The 13,345-nt window shown below is 41.7% G+C and overlaps 1 protein-coding gene across 8 annotated transcripts in view; it reads left to right on the top strand.

Annotated features, from left to right (window-relative positions):
• Window positions 1-13,345, top strand: part of LOC145530151 (phospholipid-transporting ATPase IB) — a 452,251-nt gene that overhangs the window by 30,526 nt on the left and 408,380 nt on the right. The gene's annotated exons all lie outside the window — the stretch shown is intronic.

Raw genomic sequence — 13,345 nt, 5'->3', positions numbered from 1 at the left:
TGTCCATTGAGTCGGTGATGCCATCCAACCATCTCATCCTCTGTTGTCCCCTTCTCCTCCCACCTTCAATCTTTCCCAGCATCAAGGTCTTTTCCAATGAGTCAGTTCTTTGCATCAGGTGGCCAAAGTATTGCAGTTTTAGCTTCAGCATCAGTCCTTCCAATGAATATCCAGGACTGATTTCCTTTAGGATGGACTGGTTGGATCTCCTTGCAGTCCAAGGGACTCTCAAGAGCCTTCTCCAACACCACAGTTCAAAAGCATCAATTCTTCGGCATTCAGCTTTCTTTATAGTCCAACTCTCACATTCATACATGACTACTGGAAAAACCATAGCTTTGACTAGATGGACCTTTGTTGGCAAAGTAATGTCTCTGCTTTTTAATATGCTGTCTAGGTTGGTCATAACTTTTCTTCTAAGAAGCAAGCGTCTTTTAATTTCATGGCTGCAATCACCATCTGCAGTGATTTTGAAGCCCCCCAAAATAAACTCTGTCACTGTTTCTGCTGTTTCCCCATCTATTTGCCATGAAGTGATGGGACCAGATGCCATGATCTTAGTTTTCTGAATGTTGAGTTTTAAGCCAACTTTTTCACTCTCCTCTTTCACTTTCATCAAGAGACTTTTTAGTTCTTCGTTTTCTGCCATAAGGGTGGTGTCATCTGCATATCTGAGGTTATTGATATTTCTCCCGGCAATCTTGATTCCAGCTTGTGCTTCATCCATCCCAGCATTTCTCATGATGTACTCTGCATGTAAGTTAAATATGCACGGTGACAATAAACAGCCTTGACGTACTCCTTTCCCTATTTGAAACTAGTCTGTTGTTCCGTATGCAGTTCTAACCGTTGCTTCCTGACCTGCATACAGATTTCCCAAGAGGCAGGTCAGGTGGTCTGATATTCCTATCTCTTTAAGAATTTTCCAGAGTTTGTTGTAGTCCACACAGTCAAAGGCTTTGACATAGTCAATAAAGCTATCAGAGACCAGGATAAAGTGAGGGGGTGGGGCAGGGGTCGGGCAGTTTTGCTGGAGCCAAGGCCAAGCTGCAATGGAAGGGAGGTCTCTTTTGTTGACATTTTACAAGTTGTTTTCTCAGAAATGGAATGTACCAAAGATTATTACATTGAATACTAGACACACTTTAGGTGCAATGTTGTGAGTACAAAATAAAACTTAATGGGATGACTAAAATGGGCTTCATATTGAATCTATAAAGTGACATGCTTTCATGAGCCCAGTCATTGATCTTAGTAGAGCTCAAATGTTAAAGAATGAATTTCAGTTTTAAGATTTAGCCGGGATAGGTAAAACCAGCTCTGTACAAACGCCTTTTATCTTTACCTTAGGTCCACAGCATGTCTCCAGGGTTATCTTATTTAAGCTGTGCCTTCCCTGTATTTCCAAAACTTTGCTCCAAGTTCCAGGTCTAAATGTGAAATAGCTTGGATTGTGTCTATTGTGTAAACTGTGAGAAAACTCTAAAGGGACAGAGGCCTCACGTTCTTTAAGAAATGATCACTGATAAAAGAAATGCTCACATTTTGAGGTCTGGGGAAGTCATTCTGGCTTACACATTAACTTGATTTTTTTATGCTAAGTTAAACAGCCTGCTTGTAGCCTATCAAACACTTTAATTACTAAAGAAAAGGGTACATTGACCAGCAGTAAAGTATGTCTGGGTTTAAAAATGGAAATAAAGGTGAAATGCCTTCCTCCCTGGTCCTCCTTTGATGATAAGCCTTCCTTCCCGGGTGCAGAGGCCCTGCTGACTCGCTGTGCTCCTGCTGATTTTTTTTTTAATTGTTTCTCTGACTTGTTTCTGATAAGAAATAAAGCTGTGCTGAAAACCTTGCTTCTCTGGAGCAATTTCTCAGAGTCATCTGGGAATCAAGCTTGCGGGCTTGTCTTCAGTTTGGTTTAAGTAAGACCATTTTCTGTTCCTATTACTGATTGTTTATTGATCATTTTCATTGGCATAAAATGCACAGGTCAGGTTGAACTTCCCAGGGATCATTCTCTTAATGGGCTGGGGTTGCAGTGGTTCCCAGGTGCTTGCTTGTCAGTGCATTTTGTTTGCGGGGTTCCTCCAGAGTTGTGTTCCCCAGTTTGTGTGGGGGAGCACAGTGACTATTCTTACATTTGTTAACCTGTTTCTCCATAACTTACAGTTTCTCTTCTCCTTTTAAAAGAGGAGTAAACTGTATGGCCACTTGAAAATGACACAAGTAATGATCACTTTTTTTGCCTGCACAGAACAGGCAGTACACAGCGGGGCAAAGAAAACAAAAATAGAGTTCGGTCTGTCATCATGTGCTGGCTCTGTTTGGTGCCGTGGAAATCCGAGATGAAGATTGGGTGTGTGTTTACTGCTGAACTGTGGGGCCTGGCAGGGCTGACAAAGACAGCTGAACTCCCTTGGAGGGTATTTGAATCTCTTTTCTTTGCTCTTTGTAAATTTATCACCATTTTTCTGTATCACATAGTGTCCTTCCTAAAACAGTGGTACTGAGCAATTACTGGGAGGGGATTAAAAACAGGTGCAGGATTGCAACCTTGACTTCTGATCTCAGGAAAGACAAGGCAGCATCTGTAGTCCTATTCTGGCTTGTGAGATGGAGGAGGGAACTGGTGATCAGTGCTTCTTCCAGCTTAAGTGTGTCTTCCTTTCTAAGATGTATCTTACAAAGTAGACATTCATTGTGTGTGTGTATTACATACAATACACAACACATAACACTTATCATATTAGTTACATGATATAAATGTCTGTATTTCCTATATATAATCTATAATCTCCTATTTTGATGATAAAGTCTTTGAGTGGGCCAGAAGACCTCAACGACGTTCATTTTATATGCTTTCTCTAAAACAAATTTTAATCGATGCGTTCTAATGCAACCTTTATTTTGGGAAGAAGCCTTATGCAGTCACAACAAAATGGGAATTGATTCCCCCCCACCCCCCCAGCCCCCGTCGAGCTCTAGAAGACAACCTGAGGTTATCTGAGATTCAGTTAAGCTCTAGCTTGATTGCTTCTAATTTATTAGGTGATGCTTCTGAGAAAAAAATGTTTGTAGCATTTTTTTACAAGTTTAACTTGTCATTAAATTATTACTTATAGAAAAGTGCATGGTATTTATTTTTTATTTTAATCACATGCATTAAATGTACCCTTTTAAAGTGTACAATTCACTGGGTTTTACTACATTCAGAGTCCCATGGCCATCACCACATCTAATACCAGAACATTTCTATCAGCTCCAAAGTAACCTTGTACCCTTTAGCAGCCCCTCCTCTGAGCCCCTAGTGATCACTTACCTGCTTTGTCTCCATGGATTTGCCTGGTTGGGACATTTCTTGCAAGTCCTAGGATATGGGGCTTTTTGCATCTGGCTTCTTTGACTTAGTATACTTTCTTTTTTAAATTTTATTTTATTATTGGAGTATAAAGGCTTTATAACATTGTGTTTCTGCTGTGCAACGTGAATCAGTCGTTGTTGTTCATTTGCTCAGTTGTGTCCAACCCTTTGTGACCCCATGGACTGTAGCACGTCAGGCTTCCCTGTCCTTCACTATCTCCCAGAGTTTGCCCAAGTTCATGTCCATTGAATTAGTGATGCCATCCAATCATCTCATCCTCTGTCGCCCTTTTCTCCTCCTGCCCTCTGTCTTTCCCAGCTTCAAGGTCTTTTCCAGAGCTTCCCTGGTGGTTCAAATGCTAAAGAATCAGATATACGTATACATATTTCCCTTCCCTCTTGAGCCTCCCTCCTACCTCCCCATCTCTAGGTCACTACAGAGCACCGAGGTGAACTCCCTGTGCTAGACAGCAGCTTCCTACTAGATATCTGTTTTACACTTGGTATTGTATATATGTCAATCCTACTCTCCCAATTTATCTAGCCCTCTCCTTCCCCACCCCCTGCCATGTCCATGGGTCCATTCTGTCTGTGTCTCTGTTCCTGCCCTGCAAATGGGCTCATCTGTACCATTTCTCTAGATTCTGTATATATATACTGGGGGCTTCCCAGGTGGTACAGTGGTAAAGAATCCATCTGCTGATGCAGAAGATGCAGGAGACTTGGGTTCGATCCCTGGGGTGGAAAGATCTCCTGGAGAAGGAAATGGAAACCCATTCCAGTATTCTTGCCTGGAAAAGTCCATGGACAGAGGAACTTTGCAGGCTAGAGACCATGGGGTCTCAAAGAGTTGGACATGACTGAGCATGCATGCACACATGCGTATGTGTTAATATGTGATACTTATTTTTCTCTTTCTGATTTACTTCACTCTATATGACAGACTCTAGGTCCATCCACATCACTACAAATGACCCAGTTTCACTGCTTTTGATTGCTGAGTAATATTCCACTGTGTATTAGTTCTTCAATGTGCAGATCTTACTTATCCATTCATCTGTCTATGGGCACTTAGGTTGCTTCCATGTCCTAGGTATTGTAAATAGTACTGCAGTGGACATTGGGGTATGTGTGTCTTTTTGAATTATGGCTTTCTTAAGATATATGCCTAGTTGTGGAATTGCTGGGTCATATGGTACCTCTATTTTTAGTTTTTTAAGGAATCTCTATGCTGTTCTCCATAGCGGCTGCACCAATTTGCATTCCCATCAACAGTGCCAGAGGGTTCCCTATTCTCCACACCCTTGCCAACACTTGTTATTTCCAGTGAAATTGTTAGTTGTTTAGTCATGTCCAACTCTTTTCCAGCCCATGGACTGTGGCCCACCAGGCTCCTCTGTCCATGTAATTCTCCAGGCAAGAATACTGGAGTGGGTAACCGTTCTCTTCTCCAGGGGATCTTCCTGATCCAGGGATGGGATTGAACCCAGGTCTCCTGCACTGCAGGTGGATTCTTTACCTTCTGAGCCAGCAGGAAGCCATGTTCCGGTTTTTTAGATAATAGCCATTCTAACAGATGTGAGGTAATACCTCATTGTGGTTTTTTTAAATTGGAGTTTAGTTGATGTACAATATTATGTAAGTTACAGGTGAACAATAGTGATTCACAATTTTTAAAGGTTACACTCCATTTATGTGCTTAGTAGCTCAGTTGTGTCCTACTCTTTGTGACCCCATGGACTGTAGCCGGTAGGCTCCTCTTCCCGTGGAATTCTACAGTCAAGAATACTGGATCGGATAGCCTATTTGTTCTCCAGGTAAACTTCCCGATCCAGGAATCCAACTGGAGTCTCCTGCATTGCAGATGGATTCTTTAACAGCTGAGCTATGAGGGAAGCCCACAATCCATTTATAGTTATTATAAAATACTGGATATATTGCTTGTAGAATATGTCCTTGTAGCTTATTTGATACATAAATTTGTAGCTCATACGCCCCAACCCCTAAATTGTCCTTCCCCCTTCCCTCTCTCCACTGGTAACCGCTAGTTTGTTCTCTTTCTTGTTATAGTCACTAGTTTGCTGGATTTTTTAGAAGCCAATAAGTGATATCATACAGTATTTCTTAAGATAATGGTAATTTATCAATCCAACATTAATAAGGCATTAAAAAGAATAGTAAACTACCCTTCCTATTTTTTTGAATCATAAAATGTCTACATTTTTGAACAGAAACAGAAATAGAGAAGAAAAAAGCCATCTATGTTCTTAAAGCCCAAAGAAGATAACTACTAACATTTTGGTGTCTATCCTCTTAACAAGAAATAATGAGTTTTAATTCTTTGTTTTCACTGGTTTGCTGTATTTGTATTTTTTCAGAGTCACAATCTGAAAATCTTACATCAGTGAGTGACTCTGAGGCATTCTGTGATCCTTAGTGGATTTTTAACCGAGGGATAATTAAACCTTGAAAGCAGATGAGAACTGAGAGAAGTTCTGGGTAGAAGATTTGTAACCGAGAAAAATCCTGTAAATATTTAAGGAAGAAGCCTAACTCTAAAAACCATGTGTTTTCAGTAAGAGCTTTTAACTGTTATCAACTTTTGGGGATGATTTCTTTAGAAAGATTTTCACTTTCTACAAAAAAAGAGATGAATTAGAAAACAGTCTCTCTCAGCTTTAAACCAAATTTGGTAGCAAAGTCAGCCTTGTTTATGCTGAGATTTTGTTTCTGTGTGACAGATTATTTATTTCACTATAGTCCTTTTGTGGAAGAATAGTTTACCACACATCAATATGGCATGGTGTGTCTCAATTGAAAAGAAGGGAGAAAATAGGCGATAAGAAAAAACAGAGGTAAGAAGTGAGAAAACCAGAGGTCAGAGAAAGAACACTTGGCTCAGCCTTTAATCAGCAAAAGCGGAAAGGAAACGTGATGTGTCCTGAGAATTAGTGTCCAGTAGAGGAGAAACTCTGCCCTGGGGCCACCGAGCTATTTCTGATACTGAGGTGAGAATGGAATTTCTCTCGTGGGATGCAAACTGGTGCTGTGATCAGGGACTACAACCTCCACAGCATCCCTGAAGAAGGTAGAATGATGTGCCTGCCTGCAGCCCTCTCAGTACTCACCGTATGCCGGGGCTGGGCAGGGACAGTCCTGGGGCAGTTCTTGCAAATGGTCCCCGTTAGATGTACCTGGAGCTGCCTCAGGGTCTCCCTACCAGGGAGGTGGTGCTACATTGTCCCGGGAGGTGGGAGATGCTTCAGGACAGAAGTTACAGAAGGCCACTCTGCTGGCTCTCCTGTGGGTGTCCCCTGTGTCTTTGTGAGGAGCTCCAGACTCAATCTGGCCCCTTTGTAGAAGAAAGAGCTTCTGATTTGTGCTATCACTTTCAGGGATAATGTTTGCCGCTGCCTCCACACTTCCTCCACGCTGCCTGACAGGCTTTAAAAATGTCACAGGATTCTAATTCCCTCTACTGATTTTGAGTTTTAACTAGGACATATCCCATGTATGGTTTTGTTCAGTATGTTGAGTTTGAGGACTTCTATATATTTTCTACATGTCAGCCAAAAGCCATCATGCTGAGAGATCTTTGCTATTTATGGAGTTGGAGGATTAAAATCCAAGAGTCATTTTATTTATTTTTAATTAAAATTTAATTGATTTGCAGTGTTTTAATTTCTGCTGCATAGCAAAGTGATTTAGTTATACATATATATATATACATATACATTTTTTTCTTTTAATATTCTTTTCAATTATGATTTATCACCGAGTATTGAGTATAGTTCCCTGTGCTCTTGTTGTTTGTCCATCCTATGTATAATAGTTTGCATCTGCTAGCCCCCAAATCCCAATATTTCCCTCCGTAAACTCTCCTCCCCCTTGGAAGGAGAGTTCTCTGTTCTCTGTGAGTCTGTTTCTGTTTCACAGATAAGTTCAGTTGTGTCCTATTTTAGATTTCACATCTAAGTGACATCATGAGATATTTGCCTTTTTCTGACTTAAAATGACACTCTTTAGGCATATGCACGTTGCTGCAGGTGGCATTGTTTCATTCTTTTCCATGGCTGATCGTATTCCGTTGTGTATATGCACCACGTGTTTAACATTTATCTGTTGATGGACATTTAAGTTGTTTCCATGTCTTGGCTGTTGTAAATAGTGCTGCTATGAACATGGAGGTGCAGGTATCTTTTGGGATTATAGTTTTGTCTGAATATATGCCCAAGAGTGGAATTGATGGATGGTACTTCTATTTGTAATTTTTAAAGAACCTCCATGGTGGCTGCACCCGTTTACATTCCCACCAACAATGTTGGTGAGTCCCTTTTCTCCACACCCTCCAGGAGCCATGTTATGGGAGGAGGTTAGCCAGGGAGACACTGCGGTGGCATGTGTCACCCATTTGCACCGTTCTTGTAAATGATGTGACATAGTACTTGCCTGAATTTTGCAGGAAGATCGGCTAGCTGGGAGGGGCTCCAGGGCGGCCAGGACAGCCTGGGTCTTGGCGTGGCTCTCCCCCTGACTCAATCACGAGCTCTATGATCAGTCCTCAGATGTGACTGGGAAGTACAGCCAGGAAGACTTCCTATTGATTGGGGGGTTTACTGTAGCAGCAGGAAATAGCACTGAGCAGTATTCTCCCCTTCCTTTTTCCCCCTTCTCTAATTTAGTAGGTAAAAAGGTTTTTTTTAAATCAAAAATTGCCCCGCTCCTCAATTCCACGTGACACTCTACTACCCACTGTGGGTTTCTTGTGCTCGAGAACTGTGTTTCCTGCCAGGTGAACTAGAGCAGGACAGTTTCAGGACGTAACACAGTTCTCCCAGATTATCGTGAGATCAGCCCTGAGCTCTCCTAATACTCAGAGACCCATCAGCCGTTACTGCCGCCTTAGTCTCCATGTGTCCGTGTAGGGGACGGAGCGCCATGCCCCTGGCCCACAGCTGGAGAAGATACTGCTCTATAGGTAATGAACACGTCGGCACAGCTGTTGAGCAGAGATGTAGCCCACACAGGCGTGGCTCATGCCTTCTCAGTACTGAGCATGTGTCATTTAGCTTAAAATGAAGCCGAAACAGCCTAGATGACGATATAGGGAATTCTTTTTATTTTTGCAAATGTTAACCTGATATTTTAAAAATATTTGTTGAGAGCCTTGAAATAGCTTTTTGTAATGCAAACATTTAAACAAAACCTTGAATTTGATAGTATTTAGGACAGACGTTACATGTGAAAATGATCTAATAATATTCTGTGGTCTTGGAATAGGTTTCTTTAAGCAGGTGAAAGAAATATTATAAGCTCGAAACTTTATGCTTCCGATTGGCAGGAGAGGAAGTAATTTTAATGGTGAGCATTACAAATCCCCTGGGTTTTTTTTCTATTTCTTTTAGTTTAAATATCATGGTGAATTATTGTTAGGTATTTAATTTGCTTTGGCAACAGTGATGGAATGACTGCTGAAGTATAAAAATCCAAAGAACATGAGTTGAACTCTGAGTTTCTGGGCAACTTCTTTTAACTGGTAATAATTACAGCTGTTAAACTGTAGCTGAACAGACTAAAGCTGTTTGTCAAGATACAGTCCTTTTTTTCTTTTTAAGATACAGTGCTTTTGGCAATCAAATGTTTTGATCCCTGCTGTACGGTTAGAACAACAGTATCAGGACCTTAAGTCCAGAAGTGCCAGTCATTTACTCCAGACCTGTGTGATGAGGTGTCGCTGTACCAGGTACCATGAAGTAGTCTAGGAGCTCTCTCCTCCTCATTCGGTCTGCTATCCTGGCCTATCTGCTCATTCATTGTTTTCTCCATCCTAACTATAACTTGGGACTCAGGTTTTTGCAACATGATGCAAATTATTCTTTCAGACATACTTTAAGTATTATTGGATGACCAAGAAAACTGCTATGGTAAACACCCGACACTAAAATTTCATGCTTTGCATATATACACTTTTCAATAATTAGACTAGACTTTTAAAAATTGAGATTATGGACCTATATAACATGTTAGTTTCAGGTATACAGCATAATGATTTGATATTTGTATGCAGCTAAACGGATCACCACAGTGAATCTTATTGACATCCGTCACACATAACTAGAAGTTTTTTCCTGGTTGTATTACTACGTGTAGCAAATGAAACCTACTACTGTCATGGAGGAGATGAGGCAAGTTCAGGGTGGCACGGCTGTAGAGGGCTACTCTCATAGAGACCGAGGACAATGGTGGTTGCCAGGAGCCTGAGGGTAGGGGAGGTAGGAAGTCAGTGTTTAATGGGAACAGAGTTTCAGTTTTGCAAGAGAAAGAGTTCTGGAGGTTGGCTGCACAACATTGCACTTAACACTTCTGTATGCTTAAAGCACATATTTCTTAACCATTTTTACCACAGTTTAAGAAAAATACATGGAATTGTATGTATCCATCATGACTCGATTTAACCAGTAGTTTATGGGGTCAATGCTGGAATGGTAAACCAGACTCTCTCCCCATCCCATTCTCCATCCCCACTCATTGAAAATTTTTTGGTATTTTACGTTTCTCCTTATAAAATACTATATAACTCATTTATTTATTGTCTCTCCCCCACCCCAGAGTGTGAGGGCAGACCCTTCTGCCTGTTTTGTTTGTGCTGGGGCTCTCATGTCTGGAAGGGTTCCTGGTCCACAGTAGGGGACCAGCCAGGTTCTATTGGTTTCATTGTTCTGCATGTGTTTCTCTAATTTTCCCAGCACCATTTGTTGCAGAGACTGTCTTTTCCCCATTGGGTATTCTTGGCTCCCTTGTTGAATGTTAGTTGACTCTAAATACCGTGATTTAATTCAGGGCTCCCTATTCTGTTTCACTGGTCAGTATTGAACTCCTTGTTAACTTTATTCTTGAGCTCACTGAACTGCATTTCTGAATTTTCCTGTAGCTCACTGAATTTCTTCCTAAGAGCTGTTGTGAATTCTTTCAGTTAGATTGCAACGTTCTATGTCTTTGGGTTTAGTTGCTGAAAAATTGTCATTTTCTTTTTTTGTGATACTGTACTACCATGATTTTTCATAGTGCCTGGTGGAAAGTGCCCCTGCTGCCGCACTTGACGTCTTTGACACCTTCCTTACTTAGACTATTCTTCACTTACTTTGATTCTAATAGTTCAACAGTTTGCTAGTTAGGAGTCTCCTTGTTTTCCAGGAGGTGGTGTTACAGCACAAGTTTTTGAGTTCTCTGAGCTGACTCCCCAGTAAGGTTGGGAGTGGGCACATTAAAAACAGACACAGAGAAACAAAGGGTGGGGGCAGAGTGGGGTGAGCTGTGTCTGTGGCCCTTGGGTGTGCCCACACCTGGTAAGGGGATTCTCGCATGGCGGGGGGATCCCAGAGGTCAGTGGTGGTGCTCCTGCCTCCCGGGACAGACAGGGGACACTCTCCTCCAGGGTTCTTCATCCAGTCCACCACCTCCTGTCCCTTTCCCTCCCCTGGTCGCTGTGGCACGTCCTCAGAGAGCAGCCGGTCCTGGCAGATCCCCACTCACCACCTCCACCCTCTGCTGCCTCTGCCAGTGATTGTGCTCATCTGCTGCCTGGTGGACAGTCTCCTCTGTCCCCACTGGCCCCATGTCCAGCCCCCTCACCCCACAGCCTCCTCCGAGGTCCAGTCCACCCACTCTCGGGTGCGCAGAGGGGTGCATCTGTTAGTGACCTGGGCTGCTAAGCAGAGATGCTTTTTCAAAAGAATTTTTTATATCAGAGGATAATTGCTTTACAATGTTGTGTTAGATTCTGCCACGCAATAATGTGAATCAGCCATGAGCGTACATAGATCCCCTCCCTCTGAAGCCTCCCTCTCACACATCCCCCTCCCCTCATGCCATCTCATCCCTCTAGGTTGTCACAGAGCCCTGGGTTGAGCTTCCTGAGTTATCCAGCAACTTCCCACTAGCTATCGGTTTTACACATGGAAGTGTATGTGCATCAGTGCTACTCTCCCAAGTTGTCCCACCCTCTCCTTCCCTCTCTGTGTCCACAAGTCTGTTCTCTATGTCTGCATCTCTATTCATGCCCTGCAAATAGATTCATCAGTACCATTTTCTAGATCCATATATATGCATTAATAAATAATATTTGTGTTTCTCTTTCTGACTTCATTCTGTATAGCAGACTCTGGGTTCATCCACTTCACTAGAACTGACTCAAATTTTTTCCTTTTATGGCTGAGTAATATTCCATTGTATATTTGTACCACATCTTTTTTCATCCTTTCATCTGTTGATGGATATCTAGGTTACTTCGGTGTCCTGGCTAGTGTAAATAGTGCTGCAGTGAACATTGGGTACATGTGTCTTTTTGAGTTACGGTTTTCTCAGAGTATATGCCTAGTAGTGAGATTGCTGGGTCATATGGTGGATTTATTACTAGTTTTTGAAAGAAATGGCTGAGGCGCTATTTTCCCAGTTATGGATATCCACGGGCTTCCCAGATAGCTCAGTGGTAAAGACTTAACCTGCCAAAGACTCAACCTGCTAATGCAGGAGACATCTCCCCAACGCAGTTTTCAATCTCTGGATTGGGAAGATGCCCTGGAAAAGGAAATGGCAACCCACTACTGTATTCTTGCCTGGAGAAATCCCACAGACAGAGGAGCCTGGTGGGCTATGGTCCTTGGGGTTACAAAAAGAGTTGGACATGACTGAGGACACACATGGATGTGTGATTAGTTGTAAATGACAGGGAGAGAAAAGAGGAATGGTCGCACCACCTTGATGCTGCCTGAACTTTTTAAAAACTCTGTTTCTGCTTAATGTTAAAAGAGAATATGTTCGGTTTGCCACAGCAGAGGGGGATAATAATTTGAGAGCAGATAGATTAACTTGGACTTCAAACCTTTGTCCTCTCTGCTTATACTGTTGAGAATAACTTCCCTGGTTTGCCCCTAACCTTTCCTTTGTGAGCTTTCAAATATAAGCTTTTTTCTTTTTTTTAAAAATTGAAGTATAATTGACCTACAGCGTTGTTAGCTTCAGAGGCATGACATAGTGACTCGATTTTTCTGTGCATCTGAAAATGCTCACCATGATAAATCTAGTTACCGGTCTGTGGCTACACAAAGCTATTACAGTATTATTGACTCTGTTCTTGGGGCTGTACACTTCATCCCCTGGAGTCATGCTGGAAGTTTGTAGCTTTTAATCTCTCCCACATATTTCCCTGCTGCCTCCACCTTCCTCCCCTCTGGCAACCTCATGTGTGTTCTCTGAATCTCTAACTGTTTCTGTTTTATTACGTTTGTTCCTTTGCTTTTTTTCCATTCCATATATAAATGAAATCACACATATTTATCTTTCTCTTGTCTTTATTTTTATTCAGTTTGACATACTTCTTGATTTTCCTTTTCATTTCTTCGTTTGCCCTACCGTTTAGAAGTGTGTTTTAATTTTCAAATATTTGGAAATTTCCAAAGAGCTTTTCATTATTGATTTATAATTGTGGTCAGAGAACATGTTTTGTATAATTTAAGCCCTTTTAAAGGAGTTGAGACTTCATAGTATAAACTGTGGTTTATCTTGTCGGATGGTCCACCATATGCTTTTGTTGGATGGAGTGTTCTGGAAGTGCCACTGTGTCAAGTTGCCTTATAATGATATTCAAATTGCTGCATGGTTGCTTGTTTCACTCTTGATTTCTCTTTCTCCTTGTTGTATCAACTGCTGAGACATATTCAAGTCTCCAAGTATACCTGTGGCTTTGACTGTTTCTACATATAAATCTGTTAGTTTTCGTTTATGTATCTTTGAGTAGAGGTATAAATATTTAGTGTTAAGTCTTCTTAGTGAGTTGAGTCCTTCATCTTTCTGAGAGATGCCTTTTACCCCGGTAAAATTGCTGTAAAATCTCCTTTTGCCTGGTGCTGTTGTAGCCACGCGTTCTGGGAAACAAACTCCCTCAGAAGGACAATGCAGATAGTGGGGTGCAGTTTATTACACC

The sequence above is a fragment of the Giraffa tippelskirchi genome, chromosome 12 (genome assembly GCF_054371585.1).
Source record: "Giraffa tippelskirchi isolate mGirTip1 chromosome 12, T2T-mGirTip1v1.2.pri, whole genome shotgun sequence".
Lineage (NCBI taxonomy): Eukaryota > Metazoa > Chordata > Mammalia > Artiodactyla > Giraffidae > Giraffa > Giraffa tippelskirchi.
Note: the sequence above shows the minus strand (reverse complement) of the source record. Positions and strands in the feature narration are given on the sequence as shown.